We start from the raw sequence: 17987 nt of genomic DNA, 5'->3' as shown, positions 1-17987 counted from the left end.
CTATGAAGCAGTAGTGCCACATATGGAACTATGAAATTGCAACTGTTATGTTATTAACAAAAAGAAGATAAAAATATGTTCACATAGTAGCAGCTGTCACAGACATTACAGTACTATACTGTTTTTGCATTTCATAATTTGTCAATTATAAGCTGTTTTGGGCAAGGTTTTAAAAAAGTATTGAAAAAATTGAACATATCAGCTTTTGTTTTATGCTTCCATTTGGTCATGTTATATAATTTTATTTTGAGAGAATTTTGTATGTAGAAAAACAAATGTCATGGCAGGTTAAAATAAGTAGAAAGCATGTCAAAGTGAATAGGTCTATTATGTGTCAAGTACAGTTATTGGCAAACTACTTAACAATTGCCCACAACAAATATTCTTTAACACAGTTCTGCATTTCTTAAATTCAAATCAAATTGGTTTTGTGATTAACAACTTTGGAAGCAATACATCAGGTAAAGGCAAGATCAACAAAAAGAAATTCCCTCGAGCTATCACCACCTCCAATCTCTGTCTTGATTAAAGGTTATTTCCTTCTTTTAATGAAACTGTTTAACTAAACCGCAGTGGTAGTGCTGCTGCTTTGCAGTAAGGAGTCTGTGAAAGATTGTGGGTTCGCTTCCCGGTTCCTCCCTGTGTGGATAGCACTTTGAGTACTGAGAAAAGCGCTATATAAATATAATGAATTATTATTATTATTATTATTATTATTAAACCTGCAGTTTTTTTTTGACAGAAATTATGTACAAATATTTATATGCAAGAGAATGCTGATTCCCCTAAAAGCTTCTGATTAATTTAATGTTTATGTTGATTTTAGGATGATTACACAGTATACTGTATATTTTTACTTGAAATGTTAGAGTTAACAGGTTACTTTTTAACTATAACATGTACTTCTTTATTCAATTTAAACATAACAAAATAAACATTACCGTATAGTCGTGGCCAAATTTTTTGAGAATGACACCAAGTACTAGTTTTCATGAAGTTTGCTGCTTCAGTGTTTTTAGATCTTTTTGTCAGATGTTTCTGTGGTATACTGAAGTTTAATTACAAGCATTTCATAAGTTTCAAAGGCTTTTATTGACAATTACATTAAGTTTATGCAAAGAGTCCATATTTGCAGTGTTGGCCCTTCTTTTTTAAGACCTCAGTAATTCGCCCTGGCATGCTGTCAATCAACTTCTGGGCCAAACCCTGAATGATGGCTGCCCATTGTTGCATAATCAATGCTTGGAGTTTGTCAGAATTTTGTGGGTTTTTGTTTGTCCACCCACCTCTTGATGATTGCCATGGAATTATAGTCTGGGGAGTTTCTTGGCCATGGACCCAAAAGTTCGATGTTTTGTACTCCCATGCCACTTAGCTATCACTTTTGCCTTATGGCACGGTGCTCCATCATGCTGGAAAAGGCATTGTTCATCACCAAACTGTTCTTGGATGGCTGAGAGAAGTTGCTTTTGGAGGATGTTTTGGTACCATTCTTTATCTGTGTTCAAAGCTTGGCTCATACACTGTCTGTTTAGAAACTCCATTTTCTAAAATGTTCACTTTTTATCTCAGCATTAGAATAATGTATAGGTTACACTGTCTGAAGACTCCAAACTGGCCTAGAATGACACATCTTGTCAAGGGTTATTCACTGCCATACACCCAATGCTTTCTGGGTGATCATGTGATCATGTAAATAGGCTATCAATATAAATCGATACATTTTTCTAAATTTCTTTACTGAGTAAATAATATAAACATCTGATACAACTGCCAGGGAGATGTAACAAAATTCCTATTGAAAGAAAAAATTAAAGCTGGAAATAGCTTCTTGTTAAGAGTTAGACTTAAAAAAGGCATAACAGCCAAATTGTTCCCCAAGGCATGATTTTAGCATTTTGTGATTTACAGTTTTTCTCAATCACTTACACATTATTACCAAACATATTAACTAAAAATTTCAATCCATACTGCCATCTACCAAAATACAAACTAATTTTCTGAAACTAGAAACACTATTCCTCTATTTTGACACATGATTCTGATTCGTTTCACTTTTTGTGCAAAACTCTACACACAAATTCTTCATGTATCATGGGCTTTACTATATACTCCTTTAGAGAGCAGTGGCTTCAATTTCATTAGCCCAAGTCAGCACAGCTAGTACACAGTTCCCTATGTGCAAACATTATGAGTCAAAATTGTTCACACATCAGTCATAGCCTTAGGATAAATAGATAAAAGGATCATGGGTCAGTTCATGTATTTTGGAACAATGGATCAAGCACCACATGATGAAAGAGGAAGAGGATACAGGAGAGGAGGTGGAAGACATTGAGGAAAAATAAGAACAAGAGCAAGGAGACAAATGGTTTCAAATGAGACTTGTGCCACTCTTGTTGACTGTGTCCTTATGCATGGGATGTCAATGGCAGAAGCTATTCAAAGAGTGCGACCAAACCTGAGCCGCTAAACAGTAGCTTCTATAATACAAACCTTCAGGGAGGAAAATGGGTAGGCCATTTGAATTCTGTTCTCTGCTTTTACTTTGAAGTACTGTACACTGTTACATACAACACCTACATGTATTGTAGCTGTTCTATTGGACTGTATGCTGTCTGAAAAGTACTGAATTACTGCACAATTTCACATAGTTACTGCATGTTCCTATTGTAAAATGTGTGGTTTTACAGTTAGAACTTGCAGTATTTTGTTTTCCAGAACTGAGAGATGTGGAAAAAATTTGAACCAATATCTTAAATAGTAATTGAACAAAAAGTCTTGGGTTGAGGGCCTTTTGACCTAGTCAAAGGGAGGGGAAGAAGATTTTGTGACTACGCCTTAGTGCAACGAATATTTTTTTACTTAGATAAACAAGTCTAAATCGCCTTGATGAGTACTATCTGTGTGCGTTTGGGTGGATGGAAAATATGTTATGCAAACCAGCTGATGCTAAGAAACTGTATATATATATATATTTGCAAGTATAAGAGTTCTTTGTGTTAACCATATGAATGCATTAAGATTGTTAAGGTATGTGATGTGGGGAAGTTAAAAGGTTATTAAGCGTTAGAGCCTAGGTGTAGAAAATAACCGTAAGACAAATAAAAGAAATAAACGAAGGGTGAGTCAGCTCTTAGGAAATTACACCCTGTCTTAGTTAGAGAAGAAGAAGTTTCTCCACCAGTAAGGAAGGGCTGCTTGTGAAGCTACAAATATAAGATAAGCTTTGCGATAATTGTGTACGTGACTGAAAGAATACAAAAACCTGCTGAAAAAGAGGAACGGGGCTGTGACACGATACTGTTAGTGACAAGCTGACAGGCTCTGCACAGAGTCTCTGTTCACCAAGAAAGAAAGAAATAAAAAAGAATTCTGTTTGTTTGAATTGGTGTCTGCCTGCTGTTGTCTCGAACCTTCGTTCACAGAGACAACCACCTGGTGAAAGCAGAAGAAGCCTATTTTTGAAGAGCAAGAGAGGGCAATGATCAATATGGTTATAGACAACAACACAATTTGCTTATAGGAGATACAATACAGGGTTATTGAGGATCAAGAAATCTCCTGGGGGATTGATGCAGTCAGCATTTCAACAACTGACTGCATTCTTCGAAAGAACAGATTGATGAAGAAACATGCCTATTGTGTACCGTTCAAAGGGAACTCCGATGGAGTTAAAAAATAACACCTGGAATATATGCAGGTATGAGTCTTTCATACTGTATAAAGTATTTGAGCATACAGTAGTTACAGTAAGTGTTACAGTACTGCACAGCACTATATAGTGTAGAACAAACTGTATTTATGGCCTTCTTTTTTGTGTACTCTAGCAATGTGTTTCAGAGTAGTCATTTACTGTAGTGTGTGTCATTTTTTGTAGAGTATCTTTGAAACAGAAGGAAGACACACTCCTCATGAGCTCATTTTTTGATGCCGCAGGCTTCAACCTCACTAAAAGAAGGAGGGGAAGAAACATAATTGGCCAATAGGCTATTGTAAATGTCCCTGGCTAGCAAGGGGAGAATGTGACAATGTATGCTGGCATCAGTCACTGGGCAGTCCTCCACCGACATGCCATCGTTAGTTCATACAACACCATGCTTCTACTGGCTCTTCTCAATGTTCTTTGAGCTCATGTATACCAACTCAACCAGAGGGAGCCAACACAACCAGAGCAGCCATGCTATGCTGTAATTTGAGACAATGTCAGTTTCCACTGGACTGCTGTTGTTTGTGACTGGTTCACCAACAACCCTAGATTCAGCAACATCTTTCTGCCTGCACATTATGCTTTTCTAAACTCTATGTGGAGTGTCATTGTATTATATTTCTATTTTGAGGTTGCTGATTATGAAAATGATAATATTGTTGATACTTGATTCTTTACTGGTGGCCATAGCCCTGTAAGAGCCACTCCAAGAAAGTAACAAATTTCAAACATAAGCATGTGATGTATCATTTAAAGTTATTTCAAGGTTAGTGATTATGAATGATATTACTTAATGTAAATATCTTTTTTAATTTCTGTGAGAAACAGTTAACTTCCTGAGGAAAAAAAACACAGACACAAGGAGAATGTCCAAACTCTAATACTCCAAAGTTTGAATCCATTTTCCTAGAGTTAACTACTGTACCACCCTGCTAATTACTTCCACATATCCAAAATTACTTAAACAAAACAAATACCCTTATTTATAGAAACCTAGGTTTAACAAAGGACCTTCAGATCTTCATGATAATGTTTTTTTTTAAATACTTGTATTACATATATAATAAGAATTAGAAGATTTATCGCCAACTCCAAAAATCTTGTTTTAAATATTGAAGGTAGAATAAGTGTATTTTACCCACAAGATAACAGATGTAAACATGTGGATGAATGCAGCTATCGATCCATTTAAACTGTGCCTTCACACTCTCATCAAAAGAACATCAAATAAAAGAGACATTCTGTGAAACTTGAATAGAGGTCAATATGAAAAGGAAGTGGTATGTTGTCTGTTCTTGTTGTTTTATCATTTTTCAGTTATTTTATCCCATGTTCTATTTCTTCCCCGATCAATTGTGGTCCAATGTCATCTCTATTAACTTGTTCTACCTCTTCCAGCTCCATCTCTTCTATTGTTGGTTTATTATTAGCATTATGCAATTCTTCTGTATATTCTTTTCATCTTGCCTTCACTTTGTCTGATTCTGTTAGTGGTTCTTGATTTTTATAGTAGCGTTACTACATTATGTACTAATGTTAAAGATTTTTGTGATGTCTCTCATTTTTACATAATTCTTTGCATTTATATAGCTCTTTTCTCACTACTCAAAGCGCTCAGCAATTGCAGGTTAAGGGCTTTGCTCAAGGGCCCAACAGAGCATAGTCCCTTTAGGCATTTACAGGATTCGAACCGGCAACCTTCCGATTGCAGATCCCTAGCCTCAGAGCCACCACATACAGTAGAAGTTAAGAAATTGGTTGGGTCTCTACAACACACTCAAGAACTTTTCACAGAAAAGTTAAGTAAGAGATAGGTTGAGAATTATTAAGATTGTTGGAATCAAGACCAGAATTTTTGGCTGGCACAAAACTTGTGTCAATGGATGTATCTATGATTGTCATAACAGTCAGGATTATGGCATGAAGGCAGGATTGAAGAAGTGCGGTGGGGATGGGATCCAGAAAACAAGTAGTTGTCCTTATCTTACAAAGCAGGTTATTAACAAATGCAGATATGAATGGTGAAAATTTAGAAAAGGAGCTGGATGGAGTGGGAAGACAGGAAAAGATATACATGGATGATGGATTTATGCTAGTTGAATTAATTAGATCTTTACTTTTATTACAGAAAAAGTAGAGGAATTTTTCATAGACTTCAGGATTGGAGGTAATTAGGCTAGATGCAGGTTGAAGTAGTTTATTAACTGCAGAGAACAAAACCCTTGGGTTATCATGGTCACTTTCTATTATTCTGACATATTGTGTGTTCTTGGATGCAGTTAGTGCATCCGTGTAAGCCCTTTGATAGGCAGAGAAAGCCTGGATATGCACAGTGAGGCCAGTCTTACGTGACATTCTCTCAAGGTGTCGGTCAGTTGCTTTCATAGACCTTAATTCTGAATTAAATCATGGAGCAGAAAGCTTGAAGGAAACCTCCTTATGTTTTAAAGGAGCTGTTTTATCTAGAGCTGAATGAAGGGCCTAATTATAGAAGTCAACAAGACTATCTTGCATTGATGGAATAGGGGAAGACAGAGAAAGATCAGAAATGCATCTAGCAAGGATAGAGGAACAGTTTCTAAAAGAACTTGATGTTTACAGGTAAGAGGAGGAAGAGGTAATGAGACAGTGAAAAGTACTGTTTATGATCAATAGTCCAAAATCACTCTTACAAGTGTTGCCAAAAGATAAGCTGGATGTGCAGATCAGGTATAATATATGACCACAAGAGTGGAAAGAAAAATCAACATGTTGCACCAAGTCTTAACAGTCGAGTAAGAATAGGAATTCACTCTTCAGTTTAAATGTAGAAATGTCAATATGGATGTTAAAATTATGAAGAAGAATGACTTTCTGGGAAAGGGAACTTAAGTGGTTTAATTACTTAACTTCTAATAAGTTGATGGAATCCTTTCAGTCTGGTTTCAAAGCACAGCACAGCTGTGAAACTGCTCTGCTTCAGGTAACCAATGATTTGCTTATTGCTCTGGACAAACCAGTGTATTAATTCTGGTAGACCTCAATGCAGCATTTGACACTGTCAGACTTGACATTCTACTGTCCAAAATGGATAACATTCTGGCTGTATCTGGCACTGCCCTCCAGTGGTTTAACAACAGCAGATCCAGCTCACTGCCAGTCACACAAGACAGGACTCTGTCCTCGGCCCTCTGCTCTTCTGTATCTATATGCTTCCCCTTGGCCATATTATTCATAGCTATGGATGGGGTTATCATTTTTATGCAGATAATACTCAACTCTGTTTCAATGTTAAAAGCAAAAATTCATTAGAGCTTTCTCAGCTCACAATTTTCCTCAGTGAAATTAAAACCTGGATGGAGCAGAACTTTTTAAAATTAAATTGCACCAATATGGAACTCCTGAAAAATGGTATTGAAGCACAACTTAAGAAATTGAGCTCCTTCTCAGTCACTGTTGGCAGTGATCTCATCACACTGTCTTCTAATGCAAGAAATCTTAGGGTCATTTTTGATTACTTCCTTTTTTCCTTTCTTACTCCGCCCACATAACCACATTAAGAAACTTTCTTAGTTTCAGCCCCGTAACATATCCTATGTTCGCTCATTCCTCTCCTTTTCTAATGCTGAGAAACTTGTCTATGCTTTTATCAAATACCACATTGATTATTGTAACTCCCAACTGGCAGGTACCCCTTTAAATCTTATATCAGAGCTCCAGTTTATTCAAAACTCTGCTGCAGGAATCCTTACACGAACCAGCAGCAGCAAGCACATAACACTCATCTTGCTTTGCCTTCACTGGCTCCCTGTGACTTACAGGATTGAGTATAAATGTATCTCCTCTACAGAAAACAACTATCTCCTCTCCCCTTTCATACCTTCTTCACAGTCCAAAAGATCACACCTTCTTTCCATCTCGTCCTTCATCTACTAAATCATTGTAGATTATATTTTAGAACATGAAAATAGAAATGCTCTAATAATGTACCATATAATAAATGAGTAATACTTTTACTATAAGGCAGGAACAAGTGAGAGCTAAAGGAGAGGCTGAAGGGTGGAGCAACTAGGAGCAGGAGGAGGGACTGAATGCAGACACCACACCCATTGATGAAAACACATTTTGGTGGTGTATTTGTACTGGTTATTAGGATTTCAGAATTAAGATGACTTCGCAGAGAGTTTGATCCCATTTCAAAGTTATTCTGCTCACATATTGAAGGTTACTAAATTAAAAGGTTCTTGTTTATCATGGCAGCAGAGAGTTGTGACATGTTACATGTTTGTTAGACATGTAAGTAAGAATTTCACTGTACTCTGTATATGTTAGAGCACTACTCTTACTGCTTCTACTATTAGCCTAGATTGGGTGTATACTGTCTCTGGACCTGCTCCATTTGTAAGTTCATTATTTGTATTTATTTTTGCATTAAGGGTCGAATTAAGATATGAGAGTTAGTTGGGGTATGATAATATCGTGTTAGATATACAGTATATGAGGCAAGTTTATTTATGAAAACAGAAAATCAATAAATATTGTTAAATTCAATTTGACATTGACTGCGTATGATGAATATAACAATCCTCTTCATGTGATTGTAAAGTTTATGTTTTTTCAATAGAAGACACTCTTGAAATTTCATAAATTGTGTTTCATGAGATGCAGGCAAGCAGCTTTTGCACTGTTTACCTGGAAAATCATTTAACACTATATATTTCTTGAGAAATCATTCCAGACTGCAGTGAATTCACCAAGTGGAAGTTATGAGTAGCAAGTGCAAGCTGATAGTCTATTTACAGAAAGAAATATAGTGGGGATTATTTATTTAGATCTACTTCTACTCAACAGATTTTTTTAAAGATTTGTTTGATATTTCAGTTGCTCATAATGCATTTTATAAAGAAGACAGTTTTGTCAGCTTAAAAACAAGCTTTCTCTTTGCGATAGAAATACTGTAATTACTATAACAGCTTTTGATTGGTTAATAGGTCGATCTTTGTAGCCAACAAATTTATTTCCCATCATCTTTTCTGTGTAAATCAATCTTTTCTGCTTGAATTTTGTTTCCATCTTCATTACTATGATGCAAAAAGATAAGAACACATCTCACTTTCTCAGATCCTTTGTCTGTAGTTTTCGCTTGACAGTCTGCATGCAAGTTTATTTTGTTACATCACTTAACAATATTGTTCTTTGTCATTTTTCCAAAAAGCTTCCTCACCTGAGTGTTTCTTTAAGTAGCAAGAAAAACATTAAAAATTGTAGTATTTTAGAACACACATCACAATACTGTCATTCATCTGATTCTGTCACTTGTTAACAATGCATGATCCTCAACATCATACTGTATTTCAAAAACCTTCAGCCTCATTCTTTCTTTCTTTCTTTCTTCTACCTCTGTGTCTATAAACCAGTGTGAAAATATATGTAAATTAATTTTTATGTCTTGGCATAACAAACATTTTAATCAATGATTATAATGCTACATCCCAAATACTATCTTTGAGTGTTTCTTTCACTATTTCACTGCAGGAATACACCTTGTTACTGCCTACAAGGGTTTTGAGCACCTGGATTAGAAAGTCAGAAAGTCCTTTTTGCTGAAGGCTGATAAAAAAGCGACAGGGATACTTAACAAATACCAAGCTTTGATTCATAATTTTGCCTCTTGCAATATGCTGTCTGAATAATTGTATCTACAAAGGGCTGCAGTACTTAGCATAACAAGGAAATAAAAGAAAGAATTAAGTGATGGATAATGAAGTTAATAATTTTGCTGAAAATGTAGTTGTAAAATGTACTTTCTTTACAGTCGTAATAATCCCCACAAGTAAAATAGTTCAGACAGAGAGCTGTTAACCCTGGGTCCAAAGACTACTTAATTCTTTCCATTATTAAGTTTCTTCTGCTGATTTCACTAAAAATATTAAACTGTAGATGGCAGTTTATGGTCAAATAATAATATTATAGAGTAACTGTAATATAATTGAGATTACAAATTGCATTGTTTCAATCATATGACACCAATACTGATGATAATGCTGCTGATAATGATAATGATTGCCTTTATTTTTCACAAGTGAAAATTTGTTTTGTTCTGGCTGACACCATTAAACAATATAAACATACATTAAAGTCAAGAGAAGCTGTGACCGTTTGTCAGCAGTGTGACATCCCTAAGTGCATTTTTACATTTAAGTTGTACAATGCAATTAAATTCTTTCTTACAGAGTATTAATAAAAGCATAAAACAAAACACAGACAATGAATACAACACCAGGCATTAATTACAACCTAACCTAAACATAAAATACAATTCTGAAACCTTATTAATTAAACCAGTTCAGGGTGTCAAGGAGCTAAAACTTATCCAGCAGCATTTGGTGCAAGACAAAACACAGCCCAGGACAGGGCACCAATCCATCATAGAATCCATTTGTGCATTAAATTAACATGTATGTCATTGAGAATGTGGGTAGTACCCAGAGGAATACCCACACAGACAAATGGAGAATATGTAGACAACACACAGACAAAGACCGTCCATAGGATTCAAATCCAGGATGCTGGATTTATGAGGAAGTTGCGCTTACTGCTACACCACTGTGCCATCCTTTAATACACAGGTTTAAAGCATGAGTAATGGGCTAGAAAGTGGTGCTTTAAAGAAAAGGACATTTCTGTGTGTTGCTTTTAGAAAAAAAAACATATGTCAATAATAAATGGAAAAGCCAACAGATGAAGGGACAACAGGCACAGTTTGTTTGAGACTAGGATAAATGAAAAGGCAAATTTCCTGACTAATCCTGTTACAGGTTTTTGTTGGTAGTGGAGCTATCTACAAGACATAGATATTTACCTGTCTCAAAAAAGAGTCACCCGCTTTGAAGACCAGACTACTTTGATTGGCATCCCATCATCATACTGTACAGCATTGTGATAACAAAGGCCTGCTTCCTTAGAAAATGTTTGTATTTACTTCATTTGAAAATTAACGAGTTCTGGGGACATTGGTTTCTAATCAGCATATGTACATCTAGGTAGTAACCAACAATACCATTGTTTAACCAAAGGAAATTGGTATGTTCCATTGTTTAACTGATCGTCATCTTGATATTGAAGCAGTTATACATCTCTGAGTATGGCGAGAGATTCCTGATTGCTGCCTGCTTCCTTTATGCTTTTGACACCATATTGCTGTGGCTACACCCTGTAGCAACAGTGACTTGTACCTGGCCCACATTCCCATAGACCTGAGACTGTAACACATGCACTGATAATACAACATGAGACAAAATAGGGCATACATAAGAATCACAAATCTTGTATAACAACATGTATTTCTGTGTGTTGAGTAGCCTTATGAACTGAAAATAAAAACTGTCCCTGAATCTAGTGGTGCAAGTGCTAATGGACCTGTACTCGTTACTAGAATGAAGGAGAGAGAAATGTGACTGCATATAATCACTGGGGTCTTTAATAACTATATCGACATATGTTACAAATGCCTCTGTCTTAAAGAGAAGGGAGCTGTGTGTCAATAATATACTGAGCTGATTTCACCCTCCTTTGAAGTGTTTTGCGGTACTAGCTTTAGCTGTGGATGTACCACAATGATAAACAATAAGAGTTAAAAAGACCATTTATAACAAACACGAAGATCTTGTCTTTTATATCATCTTAAATCTGTTGATGTTTCAATGTGATTGTAGTGCCACTGACACTTAAGTTGTACACCAATGATTTAAGGTCCAGTGACTCTACAGTAAAAATCATTAACTTCGCTGATGACACCACCATTATTGGACTAATGACTAATGGTAATGAAATAGCATATAGAAAGGGAATGACTCCTATTGTGTCTTGGTGTGCTACAAATAACCTGGCACCACCAAGACAGTGGAAATGGTAACTGACTTTCACAAACAGCAGTTATATTCTCTCCCACTAAAAAAAAACTGATTCTACAATCAATATGGTGGAATCCTTCAGATTTTTAGGCACAACTATCACAGACACTCAGTTGAGATATTAACGGCACTTTCATCACTAAGAAGGCTCAGCAGCAGATTTACTTATCATTCCAACCAAAGAAAGGAAATATTTCCCAGCCCATTCTAGTACAATTCCACAAAGCCATAACTGAGTGGGTAATCACATTCTCCATTGTTGTCTGGTTTGGTTCAGCAACTGTCCACTGGAAAAATGAATTACAGTGCATTGCGAGGTCTTCTTAGAAACTAATTGGCTATGCTCTTCCATCTTTTGAAGACCTGTATGCATCTAGTGTCACAAACCATGTCAAAAGGATCACCACTTACTCATCTCACCCAGGTCATCACTTATTTCAAAAACTCCCCTCTGGTAAACATTTTAGGTCAGTTAAAACTAAAATTAATAGACATCTAAACAGTTTCCTTCCCAGAGCCATAGTCCTTGCAAACCAGTTTAGTCTTTCTCCCTCGCTTATTCTTATGTTCTTTCATATATTTTATGGAGGTGCGAATGTGTTTGTGTGTGTGTGTGTAAGGTATGTGCACATGTATGTGTATGCATTCACAATCATTCTTTACTATACACAAATATGCCTTCATCTGCACATTATTTGCACATCTCATTTATAATTCTGTTATTCAGCAACTGTTTATAATGCACAGGATATTGTTTCATTTATGTTACTTGTATGTGATGTTGTGTTATGTTATAAGCAGCTCCAAAGCAACTAAGCTAAATTACTGTACATTAAGTACAGGCAAAATGACAGTAATTCTGATATTAATTATTTTATTGTATTATCAGATCACTTATGACATGCACCTAACATGGAAGGAACCAACTAACCTGTTAGGTTCTTTTCTTAATTAGAAATATGAACAAATGTTAAAACCAGCTATATATCTGTTACTTTGCGCTCTTACCAGTGTCACTGTCTGTATTGTGCTATACGTATTCAGTCCTAGGTTCCTCTAATGGCAGGCTGTTTGTTGACTGTAACTGCCTTTTACTTTCAATCATTTACTTCAAAACACTTTTAAGACTGTCCTGAAGTGCCCTTAAGGGACCAAAGGTAGCACACAACAACACTAATAATCATTCAAACAAGGACTGCCTTCAAGCTTTTACTTAAAATTCATTTTTATTTTCATAATAACAAATAGCAGCAAATATTAGCAATACAAAACAAATAAAACAAGTGCGATTTCATACAAGTCTTCATTCAGTCCCAGATGACATTCCGCAAATGTTCCAGCTACTCAGATACAGATTTTATAACCTTAATCAGAAAATGAAAAGACATACTGTATTTCTTTCCAGTAAAAGGACTCCTTTTCCAAATGTCCATCAACTAAACAGCAACAGATAGCAAGCGCATTTAATTGCCCATATTTGCAACTCAACTCTGCTCTCTACAAATCTATTAGAAAGGAACGGAAAGTTCCATTTTTGTAATAAAGCACCAACTTAGCTAAACTAATACAAAACTCGGGTAACTCATTCTTTTTTTAGCAAAGTCTAATAACAGACAGCCATTCTCTCACTCCTTCTTGCCCAAATTGAGCACCTGGCTTTCTTTTTTACAGTTTCTCAAAATACAGAAATGTTGCTAAAAAGCCAAGGTCGAATCCCATGGGAATCAAAAGTTGCACTTTCAATCTTGGCAAAATGCTCAGAACCCTGTTTTGCCTTTCAGCATTACCAGAATACACTGCACTTCTGATCAGCATGACAAGACCTTCAGGCTTGGTCCGTTCACCTGAAATCTGTCAGTTGAAAAGTTTAAAGCATTTCTCACACATAAGGTATGCAGCAAATAGGTCTTTAATGAAAGCAGCAAGGCATCATACTCTGTTTGAAGGTTCTAACTTCCTCTCTGTTTTTTTACAAACCACCTGACGAAGTCAGCTGCTTGGCGATTTTTCCGATAATTTATCCTCAATGGCACTAACTATAGTGCAGTGCTTTCCTAAAGTTAATTTGGATATTCTAAATTAGCAGTCTAATCTGGGTCAAATTATCACATCACCAGCTTGTACAACTGGCAGTTCCTACAACATCTGCCCCTTTGATCTCCACAAGTAGGCCCGAATCTCAGTTCATAATTAATATCTCATTCAAAAAGGCAAAATTACAGATTTTCTGTGTGACAACCATTGAAAACTTGATGACAGTCAAAATTATTTTAGTATCTTAAAAAGACACAATAACTAAACAATAAAAGTTTATATTGTTAAGTGTAAGAGCCATTTGCTAGATATTTAAGTTATATAAATTTTTGCCTAAATATTAGTGCATAGTCTATTGGGAGGTTCTTACAACCCCCATAAGTTGAATTGAGTTGGCATATTCTAACTATTATACTCAGTTAGTGACCTGCCTTACCAGGTGTAAGGCGTTGAGGGCACATGGTTTTAAACTGTGCCTTGTGTGCTTTAAGTGCCAAGTAAAGACAAAGTACTTAATTGAATGTGCAGCGCCATATGTTTAAATTGTACAGAAGAAGAAGTAAAGTATCTTTAAGTATAGAAACAACTAAAGTTTGACAAGAAAAGCTAAGTTTAGAGAAGATAACATTTTTTCTAATTTTTTGCCTTTTATTCTACGTGTGTAACAACCTTTTTCCTTTATTCTTGTGTGGATTATTTGCTTTGAATTTTCACTAAATATTTTAAAACGAACTTTTGGACTGAGAGAATTCTTTCAGCACGCGTTTTACCTGTGCTTGAACTCGCCTTACACTACTGCAGCTACATTAAGAATTAATATCATATTTAATTCTAATATAAATAATAATGTGAACATCCACCTAGAAATGTAATTATACAGTATATGTGAAGAAAAGCTAAAATATCCAAATAATAAAGATACTAATTTATGCTTGCAATAATATGCTTGCAAAAATGCATAAAAGTTATAGTGTGAAATGTACTCAACCAAAATAACAAAATAACAAATTGCATATACTGTTTACTGTATAAAGATGAATTATAAAATTTGAAACTTCAGTCTCTCAGAAGAAACCATGAAGCTCTCAAAAGTCCAATGGTAGTAGGAGGTAATTCTGAGGCAAATCTACAAGACTGCCCATCTCATGACATTACTATAAGAAGAAGAATTTGAAGAGCTCAGTTCCAAAATCAGCTAAGTACAAAAGGTAAATTTTGGAGATAAATAGGAAAATCTGGGTCAATAAGCAGATTTTGAAACTAAATCCCTAAAACTATAGCGCTACACTGTTGCAATTAGCAGATTTTGAAGCTCAAACATATTTTCGGCGCATGACCAACTGCATGAAAAGTCACAATCACGTGTTCACTGAATTTTACCAAAAGGTGTAATTAGCAGATTTTGGAACTCACATCTTCATTTTCGACAGGAATTTTTTTTAAAAATAAACTCTAAATCACGAAGCCATTTAGAATAATACCAGCATACCATCCTAATTTTACCATTTAAAAGTATCTCTTTTAAAGCAATACATACTGTACATACAAGGTCATAATTAAATAAAACACTGTTTCTCAAATTACGATAACAGAAGGAAAACATGGCCAATCATTTTAAAGACCCAGCAAATTTTCCATGCTAAACAAAATAGGCTTAAAAAAGATCAAAAGAAGTAAGTATATTTTAATGTCTTAATGAATTAAACTAGTACTGAAAAGCCAGTAACACATCTAGCCCACTACCACTGCTGCACTGAAAGCTGCTACATGAGTAAAGGCAGACACTCATAAGAAGCAAAAAAGATCATTATCTTCATTAAGTCAAGTTGGTGACACAGTATCTAATTTGTAAATCCAAAAAGCTTCACGCCTTAATAATGAGGTATTGTAGTCCCCACCTCTGGAGTGTGGTGTAAAAATCTAAATAACAGAGTATCATAAATGAGCTAATGTGTTAGATGTCTTGTCTAAGTGTCTAGAGATGTTTTATAGACTGAGTGTGTATCTTACCAAACTGCAGATGATTACAGTTAGGGGTGCTAGAGTGTACTGAGCAGCACATATATTTCCATTAAACATTTAGCACAATAAAAACAAAACAGAACAGATAGAAACAATGAAGAAGTGACATACAAGGCAGCAGTCATCTTTAGAATATTCACAAATTTAATGGAAGACTGGTGGATGGTGCACATTCTTCCTGTGTCTATATTAGTTTTCTTAGGATAATCTGCCTAATCCCCACATCACCACAGGCCATCACATTACTTAACTGCCTTTCTATATAGGCCCAACATATTAGTGTGCAAAACTATGTTGCTATGTGTAAAACTGCAACAGGCCAGCATTCAATATGGGGTTGATTCCTATCATGCATTTGCTATTGGAAAGATTGATTATGAAAACTATTAGTTTCTGAATATATTAGCTTGTTATACTAAAGATGAGTTTTTTCTAAACAGGTAAAAAATTAAAAGAATGCAAATATCAGTTTTTCACCTGCTATGTTTGGATATTGCTTAAATTAAAAACAAAAGCATTATCTAAGTGTGAATGCATGGATGTTTAATATGGTATATATTTAGTGGGAGATATATGAAAATGATTGCAAGATTAAGGGTAAAGGCAGAAGCCAAATCTGAACGTGTTGACTGGTTTATCATATAATATACTCATGCTCACGCTCTTACACGGGGCCAATTTAATGTACTAGTTAAATTTGAAATGTATGTTTTTGGGATGAGGAAGTAAAAGCAATATCAGCACAGGAAAAATAACAGAGGCACAAGATACAGCAACATACAACATACAGCTTCTAGCTGTTCAGTGCCACCCTATATGAAATCTTTACATTAAAAATAAGTTGTATATCAGTTGATACTCAATAAATGCCCTCTTTATGCAAACACCTTATCCTTTGTTTATGCTGTAACATGTTAAAAGAAAAGGTGTTTATACCTGGGAGACTGTTATTTTTTGTTTGTTAAAAAAGAGCAGTTTTCCCAAATTGAAACGTTTCAGAATTTTGGGGTCTTGTTTATGAGTTCAGGTCAAGATGTGTGAAATTAACCAATGAATTGGTGTGACAGTCAATGTTTTATGAAAGTTATACCAGTATTGAAGTAGTTGATAAAAAGCTTTCAATTTACAGTACATATGCATCGTTACTACTTGTATGAATTAAGAGAAGCTAGTAGAGGTAGTTTGTGTATTGTCAAAGACAAGACAAAGAGCCAAAACAAAGATTTGAGGCTGCAAAATGGTATTTACCTTCATTCCAGCCCTTTAGCTGCCTCCCTTGTACACTTGTGTGACAGTATGTAGTCAGAATAATACTGGGCACCTTGCATGGGATGTGTACTTTGTAAGGCTGACTGGGAGAACAGCTATGAACAGATCCATGGCATGCTTCAGAATTAGACTATGTCTCATAGTTAGCCTGAGTACATCTGAGAATTCCTGAGATGAGGCTGGAGACTGCGGCTAAAGATACAGTGCTAAGTCTGTTCAGCTAGGATTATTGCCACCATGACCCTCAAAAGGTAAATGAAATCAAAAGCAATGTAAAGTGGTATAGAGGGGCATTCTGGGTGTTTGCAGGGAATAATAGGGTATAAGTTGACAAAGCATTTACACTGCTGCCTAAGAAGTAGAAAAATCTAGTGAATGAGACTGATCTGTATTGCCCTGTGAAGAAAAATATTTTTTTGCAGATGGCGAATGTTTGCATTGTGCACCTTTCCATATCATACTATTAGAACATCATGTTGATTCTGCTCCAAAATCAGTCTTTGGGTTGCAGGTTAATCTCATATGTCCTCTCATCATTACAATTAAAGTGTAGTAAATATAATGATTTCCACCACAGAACTTTAAAGTTTGATCTTAAAAATTAGTTTGATTACAAATATGAAACTTTGCAGTGAATTTAAAAATTTCTAATATTTACCTTTTTGTTTAATCTTGATATGAGCAAATCCTTTTATAATTTACATGGGTTTCACCAGTGCACTTGGTTCAGTATATTAATACTAGTGATCCATTATCAAGTCTGTTACCAAATCTGACTTTTTAAAAAATTTTCTTAAATTCTAATACCTGACTAATTTAATAGACCCTTATCATTTTCTTCTTCTTCGTTTGGCTGCTCCCGTTAGGGGTTGCCACAGCTGATCATCTTTTTCCATATCTTCCTGTCTTCTACATCTTGCTCTGTTACACCCATCACCTGCATGCCCTTTCTCACCACATCCATAAACCTTGTTTTAGGCCTTCCTCTTTTCCTCTTGCCTGGAAGTTCTATCCTTAACATCCTTTTCCCAATACACCCAGCATCTCTCCTCTGCAAATGT

Source organism: Erpetoichthys calabaricus, chromosome 5 (genome assembly GCF_900747795.2).
Source record: "Erpetoichthys calabaricus chromosome 5, fErpCal1.3, whole genome shotgun sequence".
Lineage (NCBI taxonomy): Eukaryota > Metazoa > Chordata > Cladistia > Polypteriformes > Polypteridae > Erpetoichthys > Erpetoichthys calabaricus.
The sequence above is the reverse complement of the archived record's forward strand: the minus strand, read 5'-3'. Positions refer to the sequence as shown.